At 37.6% G+C, this 9,976-nt stretch overlaps 1 long non-coding RNA gene across 1 annotated transcript; it reads right to left on the reverse strand.

Annotated features, from left to right (window-relative positions):
• Nucleotides 1-368: 368 nt before the first annotated feature.
• Nucleotides 369-9,516, reverse strand: LOC134807766 (uncharacterized). Its single transcript, XR_010149024.1, has 3 exons — nt 9,473-9,516; nt 3,323-3,419; nt 369-1,900 (listed from the first exon to the last, which is right to left on the reverse strand). It is a non-coding gene; the product is annotated as an uncharacterized LOC134807766 (long non-coding RNA).
• Nucleotides 9,517-9,976: the final 460 nt, after the last annotated feature.

Consider the following 9,976-nt stretch of genomic DNA (forward strand, 5'->3'; position numbering starts at 1 on the left):
GGCTTGCAGGGTTTCTGCTGAGAGATCCGCTGTTAGTCTGATGGGCTTCCCTTTGAGGGTAACCCAACCTTTCTGTCTGGCTGCCCTTAACATTTTTTCCTTCATTTCAACTTTGGTGAATCTGACAATTATGTGTCTTGGAGTTGCTCTTCTCGAGGAGTATCTTTGTGGCATTCTCTGTATTTCCTGAATCTGAACGTTGGCCTGCCTTGCTAGATTGGGGAAGTTCTCCTGGATAATATCCTGCAGAGTGTTTTCCAACTTGGTTCCATTCTCCCCATCACTTTCAGGTACACCAATCAGATGTAGATTTGGTCTTTTCACATAGTCCCATATTTCTTGGAGGTTTTGCTCATTTGTTTTTATTCTTTTTTCTCTAAACTTCCCTTCTCGCTTCATTTCATTCATTTCATCTTCCATTGCTGATACCCTTTCTTCCAGTTGATTGCATCGGCTCCTGAGGCTTCTGCATTCTTCACGTAGTTCTCGAGCCTTGGTTTTCAGCTCCATCAGCTCCTTTAAACACTTCTCTGTATTGGTTATTCTAGTTATACATTCTTCTAAATTTTTTTCAAAGTTTTCAACTTCTTTGCCTTTGGTTTGAATGTCCTCCCGTAGCTCAGAGTAATTTGATCATCTGAAGCCTTCTCTCAGCTCGTCAAAGTCATTCTCCATCCAGCTTTGTTCCGTTGCTGGTGAGGAACTGTGTTCCTTTGGAGGAGGAGAGGCGCTCTGCTTTTTAGAGTTTCCAGTTTTTCTGTTCTGTTTTTTCCCCATGTTTGTGGTTTTATCTACTTTTGGTCTTTGATGATGGTGATGTACAGATGGGTTTTTGGTGTGGATGTCCTTTCTGTTTGTTAGTTTTCCTTCTAACAGACAGGACCCTCAGCTGCAGGTCTGTTGGAGTACCCGGCCGTGTGAGGTGTCAGTGTGCCCCTGCTGGGGGGTGCCTCCCAGTTAGGCTGCTCGGGGGTCAGGGGTCAGGGACCCACTTGAGGAGGCAGTCTGCCCGTTCTCAGATCTCCAGCTGCGTGCTGGGAGAACCACTGCTCTCTTCAAAGCTGTCAGACAGGGACATTTAAGTCTGCAGAGGTTACTGCTGTCTTTTTGTTTGTCTGTGCCCTGTCCCCAGAGGTGGAGCCTACAGAGGCAGGCAGGCCTCCTTGAGCTGTGGTGGGCTCCACCCAGTTCGAGCTTCCCGGCTGCTTTGTTTACCTAAGCAAGCCTGGGCAATGGCGGGCGCCCCTCCCCCAGCCTCGCTGCCGCCTTGCAGTTTGATCTCAGACTGCTGTGCTAGCAATCAGCGAGATTCCGTGGGCGTAGGACCCTCCGAGCCAGGTGTGGGATATAATCTTGTGGTGCACCATTTTTTAAGCCGGTCCGAAAAGCGCAATATTCGGGTGGGAGTGACCCGATTTTCCAGGTGTGTCCGTCACCCCTTTCTTTGACTCGGAAAGGGAACTCCCTGACCCCTTGCGCTTCCCAAGTGAGGCAATGCCTCGCCCTGCTTCGGCTCGCGCATGGTGCGTGCACCCAATGACCTGCGCTCACTGTCTGGCCCTCCCTAGTGAGATGAACCCGGTACCTCAGATGGAAATGCAGAAATCACCCGTCTTCTGCGTCGCTCACGCTGGGAGCTGTAGACCGGAGCTGTTCCTATTCGGCCATCTTGGCTCCTCCCCTAGGTAATTTTTATAATTACTCATCTAGGTTTAAGAACTATAGGTCTAGAACTATCCTTACTCAGGCTGGAGGCCAAAATTACTCAGAAGAAATGTTAAAGTCCACATTCCCCAGGGTGTGTGATCCAGAAGACACCCTGGCTGACTAGTTCCCAGCCCCAGGGTGTCTGATTCAGAAGTTTCGGCATGAATCCCCAGGTATACGATTATGCTATTTACTCCTGGTTAAGAAAAACTTTTTTAAAGTTTGGTGAATGTTGGTAAGGTTTGGTTCCCCTCCCTTCCTTCCAGATTAATCTTATGCAAATCACTTAATTCTAAGATTGGTTTCCCCCACCCCACTTCTGTTTAAGGGTATCCTGGCAGAGTTGATTCAAAAGCTTTATTCTCCTTTTCTCACACCTTGATGCTTTTTTGCTGTCTGCTCTTTCATTTAGGGGCCTTTGTATAGGAATTTCTCAATGAATGTTTTGAATTAAACAGTCATTATTTGGCTATACTGGGAAAAGGAGCTGCTGGTGCAAAAATGAGTTCTGTGTTTTTTTTTTTTTTTTTCCCTCACCAATGTTAAGTAAGCTCTCCCAAATTTCAACTATCACCTTCTTTAAAGCATTCTGAGAATCCATAGCAGGGTAGAAAGAGGGGGGCTGGTGGTCTTGAGAGTGGCAGGGCAGGGGGGAAAGTGGTAGGAAAACCTGAGGTATGCATGTGAACTTCAGGAAAGCTCATTCAGCCTGAATTACAGACATGTTCAGGTCTGCCCAGTCCTAACACAAGCCCGTGTAATCAGGTTTGGTCTGGATGTCAAGGAATCGAGATAAAATGGAGCAGAAAATTGTTTGATTTCTTCTTTCCCTTTTGTTCGGAGACTTCCTGGCCTCTGCCATCTGGGCACCCCCCATGCTGTGGTGTCACACCTTTGCTTTGCTCTGACGTCCAGGTCAAAGTCATGTTTTACTTCAGCAGAATGATTCCCCGTCAGTCCACACCAATAGGTTTGGTGGCTGAGCCGCTAATGACTGTCTAACTCTTTGTGAGAGGTCATCACTTTGAGGAGTTTGCCAACTACTTTGAGAAAGGGAAGAAGCGGCCTCCCTCTGCAGTTATAAGAAGTTGGGCTATGACTCATTATGTGAACTCAGGGTGGGGCTGGTAAAATCTATGGCCTGATGGCCGGGTCAGTTTCCCCTCCTTGAGTCAAGTGGACCTTAAATATGTGAAGCATACTCACTTGGCTTAGGCAGATTTTAATCTTTTTGCCCTCTCCTTGACCAATCAAAATCAAGACACTTGGGAACAGGCAAGTTGCTAGTGGTGAGCTTCTCAAAGCTAACAGGTTTTGAGCTGTTTGCATGTCACAAAACAATTCATCATCTGAGGTTTTTAAAGGACTCCTACTCATAACACTGAAGTGAGTGGAAAAGTGTTCAGACAGGGACATTTACAAATGAGTTTTCTGTGTAGTTTTATCTATAAGAAAGCCCTTGTTCAAAAAATCTGAAAAATAACTCTTTGCAGTGAAAGACATGACTCTCCACTGATAGGAAGAAAAGAATAGTCATACTAACTGGCTCTTTCTCCAGCACATCTCCTTCCTGTGAGGCTGTATTATTGGAAAGTGGCAGTTTTCAAGAGGATACTTTTGTCAATTTTAGTGGATCAGATGCTCAGCTTCAAATTAACAGAGGGCTTTCTTCCTCTTCTTTTTTCATTTAAATGTCCTTGCTTCTTGAAACACTAATAGAAGAAAAAGGACAGTAAGTGATTGCATATGGAAAATGAAAATGCTCACTAATTTCAGTATGAAAGGTCGGGGGTTCAAATAATTATGCCTGTGTAAGTGGTTTCTAGCCTTTCACTTTGAGTTTAGGTTACATTTCTTTACACTTCAGAGTGTTATTTCAGATTACATGCCTACTTTGTATCAAGTTGATATTGTCCATATTGCTAAAAGAAATATTTTCTTGGAAAATGCAAAAGTACACAGTTAAAACCAGCAGGGTTTTTATTCTTTTGAAAAAAATATAAATTATACTGTGAAACAGTGTTCTTATGAAAAGCCAAATCAAATTTCCTATTAGAGTCTTCAAATTGGCTATTAAATTGGAAAATTGCAGGGATAAAAGACATCTTTGTTTATGTGGTTTTTTGTTTTGTTTTGTTTTGTTTTTGTTTCGGATCAGAAAACATGGCTTTCCATGCTGAGATCTTGAGTGTATTTGACTGACTAGAGGTATCAAAGACTTTGCCGGCACTATATGTAACTTTGGCTTGGGGCTGAGCATATACCTTTTCACGTCAAAGTGTTTACATTTCTGAGGAACCATTTTAATTTTAGGATGTCACGAATTGTAGTCCCAAAGTACAGCTTCATGTCTAAATACGCTATTGAAACTACAAATTCTGCTTTCACAAATTATGACTTCTGTTTTATTTTTCTTTTTAAACAAACATAGCGGCTAAACCAAAGTTTAATACTTTTCATTCTTTCCTATAAAACAACAAAGTGGTGGCATCTCCTGGATATACACGTCTCTAAATGTTTATCAACTACCTGATCCATCAGTCCTCAGTGACAAATGCTGATATCCCCCCAATAGTGACAAACAGGATTAAATAACATCTCTCCAAGGACTGATCAGAAGAGTCAAAACTGCATGATATTAATATTTTTTCTTTACCTATAATTTTATTGAATATAAGCACTGAAAAGTGATACAAGTAATGGTAATCTTCGGTATTTAATATGGCATTTTTCCATCCATAAAATGTTTTATCACCATCGGGTAGTTAACCTTCTAACATCATCATGAATTAATTAGTTCAGTTAGGTTCATATCTCATATTACTCAGAAGGAATTTTCCTATTGTATCTATGGCTGGAAAATGTACTGAAATGTTGCTTTTAATACAAAGGCAATACTTAACTCTTCAGCTTTCATGTGATCTTCTTCATTGAATAGCCCGGGAAACGGAAGATTGTGTAGTATTTGGGCAGAAAGCCTCATTTTGAGGGCTTAATATTTCTCTCAGAATTTGTAACTGTGTGACTTTTAGTGAACTGCCTGAGCCTTCTGATCCTCAGTTTCCCCATCTATAAAGTGGTGATAATAATACATCATATCTACTTTGATATTGCCATGAAGAGATCAAATTAAAAATTTACTATAAAATTCTATAATTATAAAAATCTAGCTGAAAGGGAGAGCGGTCACTTTCTCCCCACAATCGCTTTAGCGTTCTTTGATTCAGTGTGGTCTCATCTTCAGCTATTCACAAATCATTTTCATGATTATTGCCATGTCTTTGCTTCCTTATGCTATTAGTTGCGTAACTTTAGTTGCATAGAAGACTTCTCTAAATCTTCTTTAAAGTAGAAATAAATCTATTTTGAAAGGGAATTTTATGTCATTATTGTAAATAGAATTGCAATATTACAGCTATGAATAGAAGGTAACAGCAAAAATAAATAAAATAAAAACAAAGTAATAACCACTGCTCTGAATAACACAGTGTTGTGGTGTGCACTACATTTTCACAAATGCTGATTCAGCTGACAGTGATGGCCATCAGTGGGGCTTTGCTCATCGAAGTGACAGTTCTGGGTAGGGCAAGGAACTGGCCCTGAATCTGGTGCTTAGCCATGCCTGCCTTGTCATCTTCTTAGTCCAGATTGCCCAGCCCTAGGGGTGACAAATTGGAAGCCACTGGGTTATGACACCAGGGAAGCTGGAAGGAAGAGGTCGATGGCCAATTAGGATTTTTCTTTTTCCTTATACATAAGGGATATTTTTGTGGCATCTGCTTACTCGGAATGTGTGACTAACTGCCAAGGAGGGTCACAGGAGGAAAATAAGAGACGCTGTTAATGCTTAGCCAATAAATAGAGCATTTTATTGGATCTCTGTGAGGCGGACTGCACTCTACTTTGAAAAACAGCAGCAGCTTTGCTGTTCTCTGTGTTGTAAGAAGTAAAAGATTTGCCCAACTTCCAAAGTGCAGCCTTGAAAATGGACAGAGCGCAGATACTTCTGTAAGCCTTGCAGCCACTGTGTGTCTGTTTCTATAAACTTAAGACGTAAAGTTTCCAATGAGGTTTCCATTTAGAACATGATGGGGGGAAAATCAAGCTTTCCTCCACTGCTGGAGAAAGTTTCTTGTCCTCCTCCTCTCAGTAGTTTGTTGAAGCATGCACAGGGAATATAAATTTATTATCCCAATTGAACATACTTAAAAAAGGAAATTTGCCATAAAAACCATATAAGAATTTCAGATATGTAAAAACATGTGCATACACTATCAATATGTATTTAGTCTGTACTTACTTCCTTATCTACTTTCACAAATTGGAAAAATCAAGTTACTTGAATCTCAGGTCTATATGATACAATTGTTTCAAAGAGTTAAAAATGCTTTCGTATGTTATCTCATTGTGTTTCTACAGTTCAACAGAGGAGGGTGGAAAAAGATGCTGTAATTCTCGCTAAAAATAGGTAGCTCTATTCCACTTTAAGCACAGATAAAACTAAGATTCAGAGACATAAAATCATATTTCCCATAGTTAGTGTGGATTAGAACATGTGGTTTGATCCATCAGAAATTAAACTTCTATGTTTTAAAATTATCCATCCCTAAATAGGGCCAGCTGCTTTTCTGTTGATAATCACAGGTTCTCTGAGAGCTCTTGATATCCCTCCCACCTCTCTTGTGATTTTCGTAGATTTTAGTTCAGCCAGACAAGAATTTTATCAATTTCTACACCTATATAATTTTGTACTCTTTGAAGGACTTTTTGGAAATAGTCCCAATGACACTAAAGACTTCAATATCAGTGCTAGCAATATCAGATATTTGAAACTTTGAGATGTGTAATATTTTGCAATTTGCCATCCTAAAGCTCATGTGATATTTCTTCAAAATGCACGGAGACCTCTAGGGAGTATACAGGCTCCTTTGCGGTGGGGGGGTGGTGGGAGAAGTGATGCGAATGTAAATGTAGCTCTAGTAGTAAACAGGGATCCTTCTGCAAATGTTCATATACTGGATATGTGTATTTGAAAGACCATTGATTCTTTCAAATTTTCTTTATTAGCTCTCAAAAATATGACTGACTCAAATAATTGTATTCATGACTAGTTTGATGCAGTTATATATTATAAAAAAGGGAAGTCTTTCATTTCCAACACTTTATTACTTTCTCCAAGCCATTTTTAAAGGAAAATAATATTATGCTTAAAGTTCTGTTTCACTATGCATAGGCTACAAACCCATGAGAGTCCATTATTAGTATGCATTAAAAATTCATTGATGAAAGTTTAAAATTCCTTAAAATCATTTGAAATGCCAACAGGCAATTCTCCATTACATTGCCATCAATTATAAGAATTCTAAAAATTATTTTCTTGACATCTGCCTGCCTAAAATTACATCTGTTGAACTCAAGAAGCACAAATTAATTATTCTGTTTTCAGGGCTGGAGCTGCAAATGCTTTGAAAGAAATTGGCCCAATGTACTAGGCACATTACTAATTCAGAAGTGGAATAAAAATCAGGCTCCACATTATGAAAAACAAATCCATAAGCACAGGGAACATCAATTTCAGGCTTTCTTTGCTAGTTATATTTAGCTCCATTTCTTTTTTGCTGTTATGACACACAAGCATATCCTGGATTGTCTGAAATCTATTTTGCTTTCCTAATGAACTTACGTAACATCTCTCCATAAGATATTATTTCTCCTGTATTCAGACATGTCTCAGAGGCCACATAAAACCACAAGACAATGGAAATGATGTACTTTGACTGTAAGGTCTGATTGTTGTTGCTCATTATTAAAACTGAGAAATACACAGGAGTTAATATCACATATAACAATTCATAAAGAAATGTTTAGATAAAGGTGAACAAAACACAAATTATTATAAAAATTATGAAGCTTATTAGTAATACCATTTCAATCTTGATAAATAATGCAAACAAAGAATTAAAGCAATAATATCGATGAAGAGCACTAGCTATATTTTAAGAATGTAGATTTTGTAGAATTGTTTCTCTTTAATCAAAAAGCTTGAAATGATTCTCAATTCATTCTACAAATTTTGTAAAGATAGGATTAATTTCGTTGTTTAAATTCAGGTTTATTGCATCACAAAAATTCTCATAAATGATCCTATATAATCATTTCCTTTTAAAGTAATATACTAATTAATTTCAATTAAATATATGTAAAAGAAGATATATTTTGAAAAATGTGTCTCCCTTGCCATTTGTTAATATATTTAAAAAGTGTAAACCTTGAAACATTTAGCATTGAAAATATTCATTTTTGGTAATTTCTCAAGGGGGCAATTTATTAAGCAAAAGGCTTTTAACATTAGCTAAAAGCAGCCCTGTAAATCATGGGTGTCATCAAACTGCTTCATCACTTCATTAATTTAAAAGATTATTATATGCGTAACTGACATAATTTTGAACAATGTTACATGGTTAATTTATTAATGTAGAAAAGCAGAAATGACACGCTGGCTTGATTTATTTTTGTAATTGTAGAATTTTAGAACTTTTGCCTATGACTTTCACTAACAGAAGAAATGATTCAGTGTCTCACTGGTGATTTTATAGAGGGCTCTTCTCTGCTAATGCTGCTAGTAGTAATGTCTTCTGATCACTTAATTTTAAAATACATTTCTGAGAGTGTAACACAAAGCTGTTAAAAAAAAATAAATAAAAACCTACCTCTTTGTTAAAGTCTGGTGGTCACATATAGGATACCCACCTTTCTATAATGATTATTATAAGGTGCTAATTTTTAAAAATGTGTTTTGAGCTTTTTGGAGAATACCATGTTATTAAAGTATTATGGTTCTAATTACATATGTTATCTCTGCTTTGTCTTTCATAATAATATCTTTTCTAAACAGCTATGTATTTATGAAAATCATCTCAGAGACTATACATTGTAATGATCTGATCGTATATTTTTCTTTTGTATCTGTATTTCGTGATCTTCCTGGGTATTGTGTGAAGGGCTAATGAAGTAAGAGAAGTCATTGGGTCAAATTTTATTAAGCTCTATTTTTGATCTTGCCTGAGAAAAGGATTTTTTTCCCTCTATTAGTTCAAAATCTGGGACAAATAATATATATGCACCTTTTTTCTATTTTTTAAGTTATGAAATAACAATTGAGATAATTTATGTTAAATTTATTTATTTATTGTAATAAGAACTTTTTTGAACTATGAACTTGCAAAAACGTTTGAGTAAATTCTTCTTGCTTAAAAATCTTAGTCACAAAGCAGCATCAAGCCTCAGAGAATCTTTTGCCAAATGTTGAATGTCTAAAGGTCTTTTTAGTAACAAAATAGAGATCGGTACATAGGTCATAAAACCTGTATTTCAACTTCAGAGCACTGAATTTCCTGAGTGAAATGCACCCATCAATTTAATTCGTAGACAGAGATATAATCAAATTAGTGACCGTATGGAATGTTCTACATCTCTTATTGTTATAAGTGCGCATACAAAACTGGAAAAAAAGAAAAGCTATGAAAATAGTAGGCACAGTTTCTACATTCTGTTACTTATGTACAGAAAATAAATTCTATCTTGAAGTCTTTTGACAAATCACTAAAATTATAGTGTAATTTCATTGCTGTGTTATAAGATCTCAAATTTTTACTACATGCTCTAAAGGATTATGTATAATGTTTTAGATAGAAATTTATAAGAGTATATGATTAAAAATAAAAGTTCTAGGTAGTATTTAAAGCAGTCTAATGTAACTACTTACCCCAGTGTTTGGTCTACTGATGTCGAAGCTGAAGTGTACTTTATAGTATCTTTCTTAAATTGAAATTGCTAATTATCCAGAGAGGCAGCCTCCGTGGATGGTAACAATTTATTCAATGATTCATTGTAAACACTATAGTCAGCACAGCACTAGCATCGTCTACTGTGAAGGTTCTCAAGTTATCCTGAAGAAATATCTGTTAACAAGTTTGCATGACCCAGGAGAGCCTTCTAATATAGAAGGATTTTCTGCACTTATTTTTCTCATTAATTGTGATGCTTTTCAGTATGTACAAAGGTAAAACAACTTTAAAAATACTCCTCCCAGCACTTTGCACTTTGGGAGGGCAAGGTGGGTGGATCACGAGGTCAGAAGATCGAGACCACTCTGGCTAACATGGTGAAACCCGGTTTCTACTAAAAAAAATACAACAACAAAAAAAAATTAGCTGGGTGTGGTGATGCGTGCCTTTAATCCCAGCTACTAGGGAGGCTGAGGCAGGAG

The sequence above is a fragment of the Pan troglodytes genome, chromosome 12 (genome assembly GCF_028858775.2).
Source record: "Pan troglodytes isolate AG18354 chromosome 12, NHGRI_mPanTro3-v2.0_pri, whole genome shotgun sequence".
NCBI lineage: Eukaryota > Metazoa > Chordata > Mammalia > Primates > Hominidae > Pan > Pan troglodytes.